The sequence below is a fragment of the Cyprinodon tularosa genome, unplaced genomic scaffold, assembly GCF_016077235.1.
Source record: "Cyprinodon tularosa strain WSP-4 unplaced genomic scaffold, ASM1607723v1 ctg13, whole genome shotgun sequence".
Classification (NCBI taxonomy): domain Eukaryota; kingdom Metazoa; phylum Chordata; class Actinopteri; order Cyprinodontiformes; family Cyprinodontidae; genus Cyprinodon; species Cyprinodon tularosa.
In genome coordinates, this window is record NW_024038114.1 from 399,496 (window position 1) to 414,557 (window position 15,062).

The 15,062-nt window shown below is 38.7% G+C and overlaps 1 protein-coding gene across 1 annotated transcript in view; it reads left to right on the plus strand.

Moving 5' to 3' along the window:
- rbms3 (RNA binding motif, single stranded interacting protein) overlaps positions 1-15,062 on the plus strand; it is a 433,687-nt gene that overhangs the window by 80,158 nt on the left and 338,467 nt on the right. The gene's annotated exons all lie outside the window — the stretch shown is intronic.

The following is a 15,062-nucleotide window of genomic DNA, read 5'->3' on the forward strand; positions in this document are numbered from 1 at the left end:
ATTCATCAAGAACTTGGTGCAAACATAAATTCAAATCTATCAGCTGTGGAAAATAATGATGTTTTTGACATTATGAGGAAGCAAAATGAAATAACTACTTTGTTAATACAACAACAATGCCTCAATTCTCTTCCAAAGAGAGAGATTCAAATATTTGATGGTGATCCGTTAAAATATTATACATTCATAAAGGCCTTTGAGAATGGAGTTGAAAGGAACACATCAAATAATTCTGACCGTTTATACTTCCTGGAACAGCATACTAAAGGTCATGCTAAAGAACTTGTAAGAAGTTGCCAACATTTAAATCCAGATCATGGATATTCAAGAGCCAAAGTTTTATTAAAGGAACAATTTGGGAATGAGCAGAAGGTTGCACATTGCTACATGGAAAAAGCTCTTTCATGGCCAACGATAAAGTCAGAGGATGTGAAAGCTCTACAGGACTACAGTCTATTCCTCAGAAGCTGCTGTAATGTAATGGAGGATATGCAGTATCTTCATGATTTGGACATGCCTTCTAATATGCTGAATGTCATAAAGAAGCTGCCATACAAGCTGAGAGACAGATGGAGAACTAAAGCATGTGAGCTACAGGAATGTCAAGGAAGAAGAGTCAAGTTCAGTGATATTGTAGATTTCCTTGAAAAACAAGTCAAGATTCTGACAGATCCTGTCTTTGGCAATATACAAGATTCTCCAAAGATAACAAATAAAGCATCATACAAGCCAAAGTTAATGCCTCGATCCAAAGGAGCGAGCTTTGCAACTACTGTCAGACCAGTGGAGAACAAATCTCAGCCTGTGAAGGAAGAGAACAAAATCAGAATAAATGCGATGAATACATGTATTTTCTGTGGAGCAGGGCACAAATTGACTACGTGTACACTGTTGGGGAAAATGGCACACGAGAAGAAGATTGATTTCTTAAAGGGAAATGGCATATGCTTCGGCTGTTTGTGTATAGGACACATTAGTAAGCATTGCCGCAATAGGATTTCCTGTTTAAAGTGTAGCCTTAAACACCCTACTATACTCCACAGAGATAAAGATTCAAAGGAAGCTGAGAAAGAGTCAGATGTTTGTATGAACATGCTGGTGTCAAGTGGTCTTACAGGGGCTGGAGACCAAGATTGCAAGCTGCCAATTGTGCCTGTCCAGATAAAATCTAAAAGTGGATGTAAAATTGTTACAACATATGCCTTTTTGGACCAAGGAAGCACAGCTGTCTTTTGTTCAGAGAGCCTTGTAAATAAGCTGCATCTTACTGGGAGGAAAGAACACATCCTACTTCGCACTATGGGCCAACAGAGGGTTGTGAGCAGCAATACTGTATCTGGACTGGAGGTCGCTGCACTGCACGGAGACGAGTTTGTTGAGTTGCCCAAAGTGTACACACAAGAGTCTATGCCGGTGTACAAAGGAAATATTCCGACTGAAAGGGATATTAAAAAATGGCCGTACTTAACTCACATTCATTTACCCCAGATAGATGCAGAAATTGAGCTCTTAATCGGGACCAATGTGCCAAAGGCCTTGGAGCCACTTGAAGTGGTTTGCAGTAGGAATGGAGGACCATTTGCAACTCGGACAGTGCTTGGATGGACTGTAAATGGACCACTTGGAGGTGGCAGTGATGATGTTGTACACAGTAAACAACCACAGATAACTGTTAACAGAGTTTCTGTTGTAAATCTAGAAGAACTTTGGAAACTGCAGTTTAAAAATTACTTTCCAGAGAACAGTTTAGATGAACAACCAGCCATGTCAAGGGATGATCAGCGTTTTCTGGAAATGGCCAATAACTCAATTACACATTCAAACGGCCATTATGAGCTTGGTCTACCACTGAAAAAAGGTACCATCCATATGCCAAATAACCGAAAACTCATTGAGCAGCGTCTAAATCACCTTAAACAGAGGTTGCAGAAAGACTCAACTTTTTACAACGATTATAACAACTTTATGAAGGAGCTTCTGACCAAAGGCTATGCTGAGAAGGTTCCAGAGAAGGAGTTAGATCGAGCCGATGGAAAAGTTTGGTATATTCCACACCATGGAGTTTACCATCCCACAAAAAATAAGATCAGAGTTGTGTTTGACTGTGGAGCAAGTTACCAAGGGACATCACTGAATGCTCAACTGCTCCAAGGCCCTAATCTTACTAGCTCTCTGATCGGAGTTGTGACTCGCTTCAGAAAGGAAGTTGTGGTGATAATGGCCGACATTGAGTCTATGTTTCACCAGGTACGAGTCATGCCTGATGACACTGATCTGCTCAGGTTTCTTTGGTGGCAAGATGGAGATCTCCAACAGCAACCTACCGAGTACCGGATGAAAGTGCACTTATTTGGGGCTACATCCTCTCCCAGCTGTGCTAACTACGCTCTCAGGAGATGTGCTGAAGACTATGGGCATCTCTTCAGTAAGGAAGTGGTACACAAGATAAACAACAGTTTTTATGTTGATGATTGCCTTGTATCAGTTTCCACAGAGGAAGAAGCGGTGACCTCATACCAGGAATTGGTCGCTTTATGCTCCAAAGGAGGGTTTTCTCTCGTTAAGTGGATGAGTAATATACCAAATGTACTCAAAATAATCCCTGTGAGTCATAGAGCAGGATGCATGGAGAAGTTGGACCTGGAGTTGGATTCTCTGCCAGTTGAAAGAGTACTGGGGGTTGAATGGTCTATTGAAAGTGACTCATTTAGGTTCAAGGTGAAGCTTAAGGATAGACCACTTACCAGAAGAGGAATACTTTCAACCATCGCTTCCATTTATGATCCTCTTGGAATGCTGAGCCCAGTGATTTTGACAGCAAAGAAAATCCTTAGAGACCTGTGCAGGATGGGATTAGGATGGGATGAGACTTTACCCGAGTCAGTCTCGAAGAGCTGGTTGAAATTTCTAAAACAACTCCATTTGCTGGACAAAGTTGAGGTCAGTAGGTGTCTCAAACCAATCAATTTTGGAAGGACCCAGACAGCACAGCTGCACCATTTCTGTGATGCCAGTGAGGATGGATACGGAGCAGTTACTTACTTGGTGTCAAAGAACCAGAATTCTGAGTGTCATTCTGCCTTTGTAATGGGAAAATCTCGAGTTGCTCCTCTGAAATCTGTAACCATCCCTAGGATGGAGCTAATAGCTGCAACTATGGCAAGCCGTATGGATGTACTGTGGAGAAGGGAGCTCCAAATGGAGCTGCTGGAATCTATATTCTGGACAGACAGTGAATCAGTTCTCAAGTACATTAAAAATGAGACCTCACGCTATAAAGTATTTGTGGCCAACAGAGTATCACAAATTCTCAAGGTTTCTGATGCCACACAATGGAGATATGTGGACAGTTCTAGTAACCCAGCAGACATAGCCTCCAGGGGAGTGAAAGCTGATGCATTGATCACACATCCTGCGTGGTTGTCAGGACCTCAGTTCTTGCTGCAGCCTATGAGTGAATGGCCTGTCAGTCCACAAAATATCATTGTGCTGTCACCTGAAGATCCTGAGGTAAAGAGAATATCAGTGGTTAATGCCATACATACAGAAGAAGAGCCTCTGTCTCGCCTGATTCAGTATTTTTCTTCCTGGACACATTTAAAGAGATCTGTTGCATGGATTCTGAAAATAAAAAACTGGCTTCTGTCCTGTGTGGAGAAAAGGAGACAGCTACATCTGACTCTGGAAAAGTCTGACCTCACTGGAGAGCAAATGGAGTCCTTTGTAAAAAAGGAGATGAACAACTTCAAGAAAAGTACTGTGACCAAGCCACTCGGGGTGGAAGATTTGGACAAGGCTGAACTGGCCATAGTTAAATATTGTCAGCAAAAGCAATTTCCTGAGGAATTCGCCAGTTTAGAAAAGGCACAACCCATTAAAGTATCTAGCAATCTTCTGAAGCTCTGTCCACGACTGCAAGATGGAGTCCTAAGGGTTGGGGGTAGACTCAGTAGATTGGCTATGCCTGTGGAAATGAAACACCCTGTTATACTGACCAAAAATCTCCATGTTTCACACCTACTTCTCAGACATATTCATCAGCAAGTAGGACACGGAGGCCGTAATCTAATGTTGTCCAAATTGAGAGAGAGATACTGGATAATTGGTGCGACTACAGCTATAAGGAAAGTGCTATCAAAGTGTATTATCTGTCGACGCCTTAATGCTATGCCAGTTTGCCAACAGATGGCAGATTTACCAAAAGAAAGAATTGTTCCAGATGAACCACCATTTACTCGTGTTGGAGTAGATTACTTTGGACCTTTTGAAGTGAAAAGCAGAAGAAACACAGTCAAAAGATACGGTGTAATTTTTACCTGCCTTGCCATCAGAGCAGTTCACATTGAGGTTGCACCATCCCTGCACACTGATTCTTTCATCAATGCATTTAGACGCTTTGTTGCAAGAAGAGGCCAAGTCCAAGAACTTCGTTCTGATAATGGTACCAACTTTATAGGAGCAGAGCGAGAACTAAGGACAGCTATTGAACAGTGGAACAAGGAGCAGATTATGGATGTTATGCTACAAAAGGGAATAAAATGGAACTTTAATCCACCAGCTGGTTCACACCATGGCGGATCATGGGAACGGCTAATAAGATCTATCCGCAAAGTACTCAACTCCACCTTAAGAGCACAAACCCTTGATGAGGATGGTTTGCACACAGTTCTTTATGAAGCTGAAGCCATCATCAACAGCCGACCAATCACAAAGGCCTCAATGGATGTCAATAACCTGGAAGCGCTAACTCCTAATCACCTCCTATTGTTAAAAACCTGTCCATCCATACCACCAGGAGTCTTTCAACCAATGGACATATATGCACGCAGGAGATGGAAGCAGGTCCAATATATGTCTGATCTTTTTTGGAAGAGATGGGTGAAAGAATATTTACCTCAGCTGCAGGAGCGCCAGAAATGGACAAGAGTGAAGAGGAACATCAATGTAGGCGACCTTGTTCTCATTATGGACAGCACAGCGCCTCGAAACTCATGGTTGATGGGACGAGTGATTCAAACATTCCCAGACCGAAGAGGATTTGTTCGTCAGGTGCGGATAAAAACTCGGACTAGCTGCTTGGACAGGCCTATTACAAAGGTTTGTTTAGTGCAGGAGGCTGAAGATGATTAAGGACGAACTAGCCTTAACAGCGACAAAGGATTCTGTGGACTCTATGGATTGCTGAAGAAGTCTATTCAGTACTTCCTGATTGACTTTGTAAGAGTTTCATTCTATTTCTTGTTACTATGGATTTGTTGTTTGACTTGTGACCTCATCTTGAAGAATGAAGATTTCAGTGTGGATTTAAAATTTTGTATTATTGACGGACACTAATTCCCAGGTTTGAAAAAATGTTGGTTATTGTTGTGGCATTTATGTCACCTATTCGTTAATTGGTAATTATTGAATAATAATTAAGGGGCTGGTGTGTAGGAGCTATAATGATGGGTGTGCATGTGTATGTATCACGTGGGCATAGTTGCTGTGGTGACACATGCGGTGACAGCTGATTGCTTAAATGGGTGTGTTTACCTGCACTCCGGAGGACAGAGGGGAGCGGGGTAGCCGTATTTCTTGTTGACCGTTTGCTTTATGATCTGAATCAGTATGTCACATCATGTACGTTCCAATCTGTTGTGAGTGACTACATGAGCCTCTGGACAGGATTAAAACACTAAAGCTTATTCCTGGATTCCGTGTGCATTTTTGATCAAAGACGGCAGCGCGTCATACACATACAGGACTCTATCTCCACCTCTCAAGCGACAAGGATTGCTAAGGAGTCGCTACAAGGATAAATAATGACAGATAATAGTAGATAAAAATGTGTCCAATCAAGTGTGTGTAAGTTGGTGAGGATGATCTCGATTGTGCAGCGGTAGAAGTTTGTGAGAATCTCTAAGTGGGCGGGGGTTGACAGTATCTAAGGTGCGCTTTAATTTATTAGTTATAAGGCAAATCTAATAGAATGTGAAACTAATAAAAAAAAATCTTTTTAGACAATCACCAATTAAAAAGAAATGCCTTTGTGTGGGACATCAATACACATCTATAGTTACCATTTAGTTCTGGTAGCAAACTTAAGGTCCTATCTTACTACTACTTGATACAAACCCTTCTGTGTAAAAGCAAACAAGCAAGAAAAAAAAGCAAACAAACAAAAAAAAAGGCAGAGGCATATGTCCTGCAAACTGTGTTGATAAAAGAAGTCTGACCCTATTAGCCTTACTTTTTTTCATAACATTTTTATGCCTGTTAGAATTTCTACATCCATAAAGAGAGTATATGACCCAGCATAAACTGATTAGGTGGGAAGAAAAGCTTGACTTTTACAGATGCTTAATCCAAAATGCTTAGTTATAGGTTTTTAAATTGATATATTCTTAAACTTTGTTTTTATGCTGAAGTACCCCTGTGTATACATATTTGGTTTCCCTCTCTGTCAGGGTGATTTTATAGCTTCTTCCTTATCTAAGCATAAAGGAAGCCACAGAAAAGGACTTTGTATTTTCTCCGTGTTTCTTGTTTTTTTTTTTTAGGTGTTATTTTTTAGCAAAGCCTAACCGTAATGTCTGTTAGTCCAATCAGCTCCCATTTTCTCTCATTTGCTTTCCACATGAGGTAAAATGTCCATTTACAACTCTATATCCGCTTCACAGCAGCCGCTGACTTAAACTTAATCAGTGTGTAATCATGTAAATCCAAAAAAAATATTTGCAGAGATGGAGAGCAAACAAGAATATAGTAAAGTTTATTTAAGTCTCCATATGGTGAATGGCTTTGTTTGGATTTGGTAAAAATCGCAGACTTTCAAAATGCTTGCAGAAATATATATGTCATTGCAGGATAGTTTATTTTATTTCTTTTTTATTTCTGGTTGCCCTTTGTAGATTTTGGCGATGTCGGCCTCATCAGTCCGTATTTGGTCTGAAAACAACTTTTTTTAAAGAAATAAATATCAGCAGCTGGTAAATTTATCCAATATTTTTTCTCCATAATATTCAAGGTCTATATAAAAGTTCATTGGTAGATTGTCACTTAGTGACTACAGCGTCGAAAGTACATGGGTTGAAATCTTAACTTGGACTTTTATAGCATTTATGAATTATCTCTGTCAGTCTACCCTTTCGTGTGTAATGTCACCATCTGGCCTAGTTGCCTTGGTTATTTCTCATTTACGATAAAATGGCGGGGTTTCTTCAAGAACAGTAACTGATAGAAGTAAAAAGTTAATATTGAAATGCTAAAAGAAAACTTCTGCCCAGCCAAGCAAAATTAAGCTTTATTTAAATTGGATGATAATCCATACAATACCAACTGACCATATCAATTTTTTAGCCTATTTGAGATCAGGTCGCAAAATTATTTCTTGCCTCTCCGTTTTTTGGTTTTACAGCTTTAGTCATCTTGTACTGCTTTAAAAACCGATGCACACTTGGTATATCAAATTTTAATGTATACAATGTTTTGAAAGAAATTGGCAATGTGTATATATAAAACTGGGGTACATTTTATTGATTGGGCAACTTCACCAGGATGTACCGCATCCCTAACGTCCTTCTTAACAGTGATATTCTCCACCTCAATCTGGGGGATTCCAACACATTAATACGCCAGAATGAGTATAGATAATGTCTGTATCAGTCTGGCCGGGATTTTCTTCCAAGTTGGAGATGCACTGAAAACCTCTGTAGGAAAGAAGGCATCCTCATCAGATTCCCAAACATCCTCAGCTGATTCATTTTTAATGATTATAATTATATTTACACAAAGCTCTCCTCAGATTATGGTGGTCATCATCCTGTGTCGAAGGTATTTGACCAAGCAATCATGTGAGGGAAGCTCTTTTTAGTTGTATTTGGTATCTTTAGGGAGTGTTATGGACCAATAAATTACACTGTGTTCTAACTTGCATGAGAAAAGCCATACTGACATAACTATTTAGAATTGCCATATTTAAGGGTGTCAAGTGCTTTTATGCATGCTAATTAAAACTCAGTGACAACTCAACTATCTACATCCGCCCTTTTCAATAGGAGTATGGAGAGACTGGAGTTTCTTTGTGGTGCTTTAGTCTTTGAAAGCAAGTTACGATGCAACTAAAATCAGGGACAGAAGTAAACCAGGACACTTTGATTCAGATCCCTGTCCTGCTAAATCTTTTTTGTTCTCTATCTTGCTGTACGGCTATGAGGCACAATGTCTGTGGGCTGATCAGATTATCAGGGGCCAGTGTTGTTTAATGCTCAGAGCAAAGGCACTGTCATGAAATGATTTACCAGAAAAGAGGAAACTGGAATCCTGTAGTTTAAGATAAGGTTTGTTCATGTGTCCAACTTGTCAGGAACTGTTTACAGATTTTAAACAGCAGACAGTCAAATGAAAGACCAAGCATGTTTAAAGAAGAAAGAAAACCAGTAATTGAGATTTTCTTCCTAATTGTTTTCACACCTAATTGGCCTTTTGTGGCCACAAGATATTTGGAAAATGTTTCTTTTTTTTTAATGTCAATTTGATTAGTATTAAACAAGAATTTCTCATTGTACCAGGCCCTTTTCTCTGACTGTTTTTAATTTTTTTTGTCAAAACCCACCTTTTTCTCTTTGGCATTTAACACGTAGCAAGACAGTGGGCTTTATTTTATTTTGTTTACTCTTTTTTTTCTTTTTCTTTTTTTTTGTATTCCTTTTACCTTTTACCCAGTTTTATTGATTTAATTGTGTGAATGATATTTTTACCCATGTTTTAGCTGTTTTGTTTTATCTTTACTGTTTTATGTTTCATTTATTAATTTTTATTTTTCTGTACAGCACTTTGGTCAGCTCTGATTGTTGTTTTGTGCCTAACAAATGCAACTGGATCGGATTGCTTTTTATCAGTGTGAGTTTTATTCCAACTTCAGGTTTTATCGCTGTTCATATTTAAGTTATCATTCTAAGGTAGAAGTTCACTGTTGTATTCTAAGATCACCTATTTATACATACGTATTTCACCGGGAACTTATTTTTACCTTTACTCATACACTTGACACAATCTGGTCAACCTTATTTCTATCATTTCAAAGTCATCACTAAAACCATCTCTCCTATGCAGAGGAGCTTTGCAGTTTGCTGGGGGCCATTATATTACAGCACTAACTATGCATGTGTCACTAGAGGGAAAGAGAAGGGATGGAAGAAATCACTTAAACACAGACAAATGAACTTGGGAGAGCTGCCATGCTCTGGTACTCCTCAGTGTGTTAATAGAGTCACAATGTGCTGTAGGTGAAGCATTATCCAACCTTTTAACATATACCTGGCACTGAGCATCATGTGTATAATGACTTCTTTGTGAAGATGTTAAAGCAATATTTAATGTGTAACACCAAAAAAAGAAAATACCGATAACTGAGGCATTTTTTGCAAGACCCTCCATGGTGCAGGAAAATCACCATCTCTGCTGTGGCTGTGAGTATAATTGTTGCTGAATAGGACTGTGTATTAGGTTATTGTATATCCTTCATGGCCACGGACTGCCTGGAAGAGGAACTTACTGAAAAGGGAATTACTGTCATAAGTAATATACAAGTGCACACTGATATATAGTCACACACATCTGTTCGCCCAATGCAAAACATCCTCTCTTAAAGCAAAAATAGCAAGTGTAACCATACCCTTTTATAAAGTAAAGATGTATGGAATGATTGCAGTTCACTGATGAGGTGTTGAAAGTATGTGACATGAATGTCAGTCTGGGGACCAATCATGCATTCTGGTCAATGAATGTTGAGTCTGTCAAATCTCAGCACCATGTTAAAGAGCAGTTCTGCCCCATGATTTAAAGGCTGAATATAACCATGCAGCCTTAAACCAGTTTCACCAATGACCCCTTTTTCTGTATAACTTGGGCATATGAAGCATTTCTTTTTTTTTTTTTTTATTCAATGCTGCCTTGGGATAGAGCTTTCAACAAAATACCTTTTCGTACAGTGTACAGTATGCATTAGTTTGAAATACCTCCTCTTTGGTTGAATGATCCCCATTTATAAGGCCATTGGAGATTGTTGCATGACTAGAGGCAGCACTTAAACTCTATGAACCGGTGGATAGTTGCGTTAAAAAAGCATCTTTGGCCATGCAGCTTAATGTACCGTTCTCAGGGCCACTCTTTCCCTCTGGGTTTGACAGTAGCAGTGTTTGAATGTGCAAATGATTCTACAGCTCTCAATAACTTGCTTCAGTGGGATTCAGCTTCTGAAATCATGTTGTGTCCTTCCTTCCCACACACAGTCATTAAATTTCACCCTATGACTGAAAATTATTTTGTAAAAAGCAGGTCAAATATTAATTTCTCTAATTTTGTCTTTTATCATGTGTTCCTGGAACATTTGTTGTCTTCTTCCCCACATTTTACTTCTCATTGAGCCACCACTGATTCTATGGTTTATACAGGTGCTGGTCATAAAATTAGAATATCATGAAAAAGTAGATTGATTTCAGTAATTCCATTTAAAAAGTGAAACTTGTATATTATATTCATACATTACATACAAACTCATATATTTCAGATGTTTATTTTGTTTTATTTTGATGATTACAAATGACAACAAATGAAAATCCCAAATTCATCATATCAGATAATTAGAATATTACTGAAGACCAATAAAAACAAAGGATTTATAGAAATGTTGGCCAACTGAAAAGTATGAACATGAAAAGTATGAGCATGTACAGCACTCAGTATTTAGTTGGGCCTCCTTTGGCCTGTATTACTGCAGCAATGCGGCGTGGCATGGAGTCGATCAGTCTGTGGCACTGCTCAGGTGTTATGATAGCCCAGGTTGCTCTAATAGTGGCTTTTAGCTCTTCTGAATTGTTGGGTCTGGTGTATTGCATCTTCTTCTTCACAATACCCCATAGATTTTCTATGGGGTTAAGGTCAGGAGAGTTTGCTGGCCAATTAAGAACAGGGATACCATGGTCCTTCAACCAGGTACTGGTAGCTTTGGCACTGTGTGCAGGTGCCAAGTCCTGTTGGAAAATGAAATCTGCATCTCCAAAAAGTTGGTCAGCTGCAGGAAGCATGAAGTGCTCTAAAACTTCCTGGTATGTGGCTGCGTTGACCCTGGACCTCAGAAAACACAATGGACCAACACCAGCAGATGACATGGCACCCCAAACCATCACTGACTGTGGAAACTTTACACTGGACTTCAAGCAACGTGGATGAAGTGCCTCTCTTCTTTTCCTCCAGACTCTGGGACCTTGATTTCCAAAGGAAATGCAAAATTTACTTTCATCAGAGAACATGACTTTGGACCACTCACCAGCAGTCCAGTCCTGTTTCTCTTTAGCCCAGGCAAGACGCTTCTGACGCTGTCTGTGGTTCAAGAGCGGCTTGACACAAAGAATGCGACAGCAGAAACCCATGTCTTTCATACGTCTGTGTGTGGTGGTTCTTGAAGCACTCACTCCAGCTGCAGTCCACTCTTTGTGAATCTCCCCCACATTTTTGAATGGGTTTTGTTTCACAATCCTCTCCAGGGTGCGGTTATCTCTCTTGCTTGTACACTTTTTTCGACCACATCTTTTCCTTCCCTTCGCCTCTCTATTAATGTGCTTGGACACTGAGCTCTGTGAACAGCCAGCCTCTTTAGCGATGACCTTTTGTGTCTTGCCCTCCTTGTGCAAGGTGTCGATGGTCGTCTTTTGGACAACTGTCAAGTCAGCAGTCTTCCCCATGATTGTGTAGCCTATAGAACTAGACTGAAAGACCATTTAAAGGCTTTTGCAGGTGGTTTGAGTTAATTAGCTGATTAGAGTGTGGCACCAGGGGCCATCAATTTTGAACCTTTTCACAATATTCTAATTTTCTGATATGATGAATTTGAGATTTTCATTTGTTGTCATTTGTAATCATCAAAATTAAACAAAATAAACATCTGAAATATATGAGTTTGTATGTAATGTATGAATATAATATACAAGTTTCACTTTTTAAATGGAATTACTGAAATCAATCTACTTTTTCATGATATTCTAATTTTATGACCAGCACCTGTACTGCTTTATGGGAAGCAGACTCCTGTTTTACATTAACCTGAACCCTAAACCTGTCAGTATATATAAAAATTATGGAGTGCTTAGACCTCGTATTTTCCCTTATGGATCATAAGTGATAAAGGACATGGGCGTGGAAAGCTTTTCCAAGCATAGCTGTGAGTCTTTTTTTTTTTTTTTTTTAACTGCCTTTGCTTTTCTTCTGTAACTCCCCTGTGGAAAAGCCTTTGACCTCAGTCAAAATCAAATACTAAAGGTAAATGTAAACACTAACTAGAAATATTTCGCTATTTTTAATCGAAAGTCCTTTATTTTTTATGTGAATATAATTTACAGATGTTGAGTTCATAATGAGGAGTAGTTGGAAGTCTAAATATTTAATTTACTCCACTGACGAAGTAAATCTGAGTAATGAAATTATCAGTACAATTTTAATTTGATCTTTTAAATCAGTCATACCAGAAATAACAGTTTCCAAAAAATATTTTTTCGACAACTATGTAAATCCTAATGTCCTATCAGTTGTAAAGTTGGTGTACATGATCGACTGAAAGATGATGCATTGATTAGATTCTGTCATGTTTTTCCTTTCAGATACTATAGTAGCTTTATGCTTCAATGTTCTTTAGTTGCTCATTTTTTATAATATAATAGTACTATTTTTTTCAAATTTATTTAATTTATTTTGTAAATTAAAATGTAGTTTTATTTAATGTTAATTCTCAAAAAATTCCCCTTCATTTTCAAAAGAACAGAACAGAATAGAATAGACTAAAAAGAATGATGTAGTAATTTTTCTAGTGTTTTCTGTATGCTTGTAATGTATTCCTACCAGAATGTTTTACTGAAGGTGAGAACAGATACATTACAGTCAGATTGCAGACTAGGATTACAGTATATAATTGTTTTAAAAAGGAAATATTTCAGAAATGTTATAGGAGTTTTTATAAACACTGCAAAATAATTATCATGTTTTTATAGGAATCTGTAGTGGTCAGTCTTTTCTTTCTTAGGCTTTTTTTTACTATTTATACTGAAAATGAAATTATGCTGATAAAGCTCTAAAAAAAAAATTCCTTGCTGACGGTTTTGGCCAGATCGTCTAGCACTACTAGCCAGGGCAGTAGTGAAACAGTAAATGTTTACAGTAGCAATAACATTGTGTTTTTTGGATTGTGGGGCTTACAAAAATATTTTCTGTGCCTTGCACATTACAGTTTAGGCCAAAGTGTTTCCTTATTCTAAAATCTGTAGTTTTAACAAAACATGTTTTCTCTTATTGCAAGTGTTTGACATGTTGTTTTTTTCTTAGACTGATACACATTTGGATTTTGTAATGACAATATAAAAAAATGCATATATACTGTTTACCAGGTGTATGAATGATTTCATGCATAAAAGGTTTACTTTAGGATTGCAATAAAAAGTGCAGCTTCCTTTTTTTTGCCATGCTATGTGACCTACCTTCTCCAACGTGACACTGCAGTTGGCAAAAAATATAAAAGTATATAAGTATAACAGCAGACCTCTAAAACACTTGTCCCTTAAATCTATGATAATAAGGTTTCAGGGTTTAAATGCCCTGTTACTGTTTGCCTGTGACACCATCCTGGAGAGAAATATCAGCTGTGCTGCTGCCATCAACACCTTTGTTTATAGATGTTAGAGCTCGGCCTGTTTTTCAGTGTAGTCCTGTTTCTCTGACTGTGACTAACTGGATGTGCTCTCTTCGTCTGACGTGGGAGCGGGCTCGCAGCTATTCTGCCTGGCTGTATGTTTCCTGGACGGGGCCACCTGTGGCTGGTTGACAATTGAATTTTGTATCTCTGCTACTTTCTGTATGTCTGCTTCTACTTGACCCCCAGTTGGCCTCTGCAGATGTTCGCTCACACTGAGCCTGGTTCTGCTGAAGGTTTCTTCCTGTTAAAGGGAGATGTTCCTCTCCACTGTCGCTACAAGCATGCTTGGTGTGAGGGATTGCCTTCGAGTCAATGAGTCCGAGGAGACAATTGGTTTTCCTTAGATAGAAAACTTTGAGTCAGTTTGACTGTATGATCTGGTTGAGTTGTAAAGTATCTTGAGATAACGTGTTGTGTATTGGCGCTACATAAATAAACTGAATTGAATTGATATTATTTAGCTTTTCATTTTGCTAGAAAAATATATTTAGGAAACAAGGCCATCTGTAAAGCAGTATACATCAAATTTTTAACACATATATATATATACTGTTACATATTATGTAAAAGGGTCCTACGGATCATAACTTCAATTAAGAGATTTTGATTTAAAATTGGAGAAAATACTAGGCCATGATTTTTCCTGAATTTAGCCTGCAGGAATGATATCTTTTATTAACAGACTGCTGTCTTACTGATTACTTTCGTTCATTTTTATGTAAAAATAACACTTTGATAATGTATGTTATTTTAACCAGTGATGCATGTTGCTATGAAATAAATTGTAGAGAAAACAAATACTAGAAGTATTGTTTCTTATACTAACATTTCTGCATTAAGGTTCTGTTGACTGTCTTCAATCAACATGTGGCTGTATGTTCCATATATTTATTTCTGTGCTCCAGTGGATATGACAGCCAAGGTAACCTATCTCAGAGCAATTTAAGCAAGAGTGTCAGTACCTTCAGCCCTGTGTTTCCTGGACCCTGTTGATACCCAGCACATAATGGCACACTGGGAAGCCTGTTGCAGGCCCACAATCCAAGCATTTTATCAAACCCATCAGCATTTTCCAGCAAGAACACATCTCAAGCGTGACAGGAGGGGGTTTCACAACATCTGGTGCTCCCAGAGAGAGACAGTGAGGGAGGGTGAAAAGAGGAGTGTGCATGAAAAGAAAGTGTGAGAACAATCTTGTTGGTCTCTGACATGCAGATTTCAGATCAGAGCAACATCCTGCTTTCTCTTTTAACACAGGTCACGAAGAGTGCACATAGCTGTCCATGCCGGCCCAGTGCAGAATCTGGCATGCCCATAGTTGTGATAATGATTTTTCTCTATG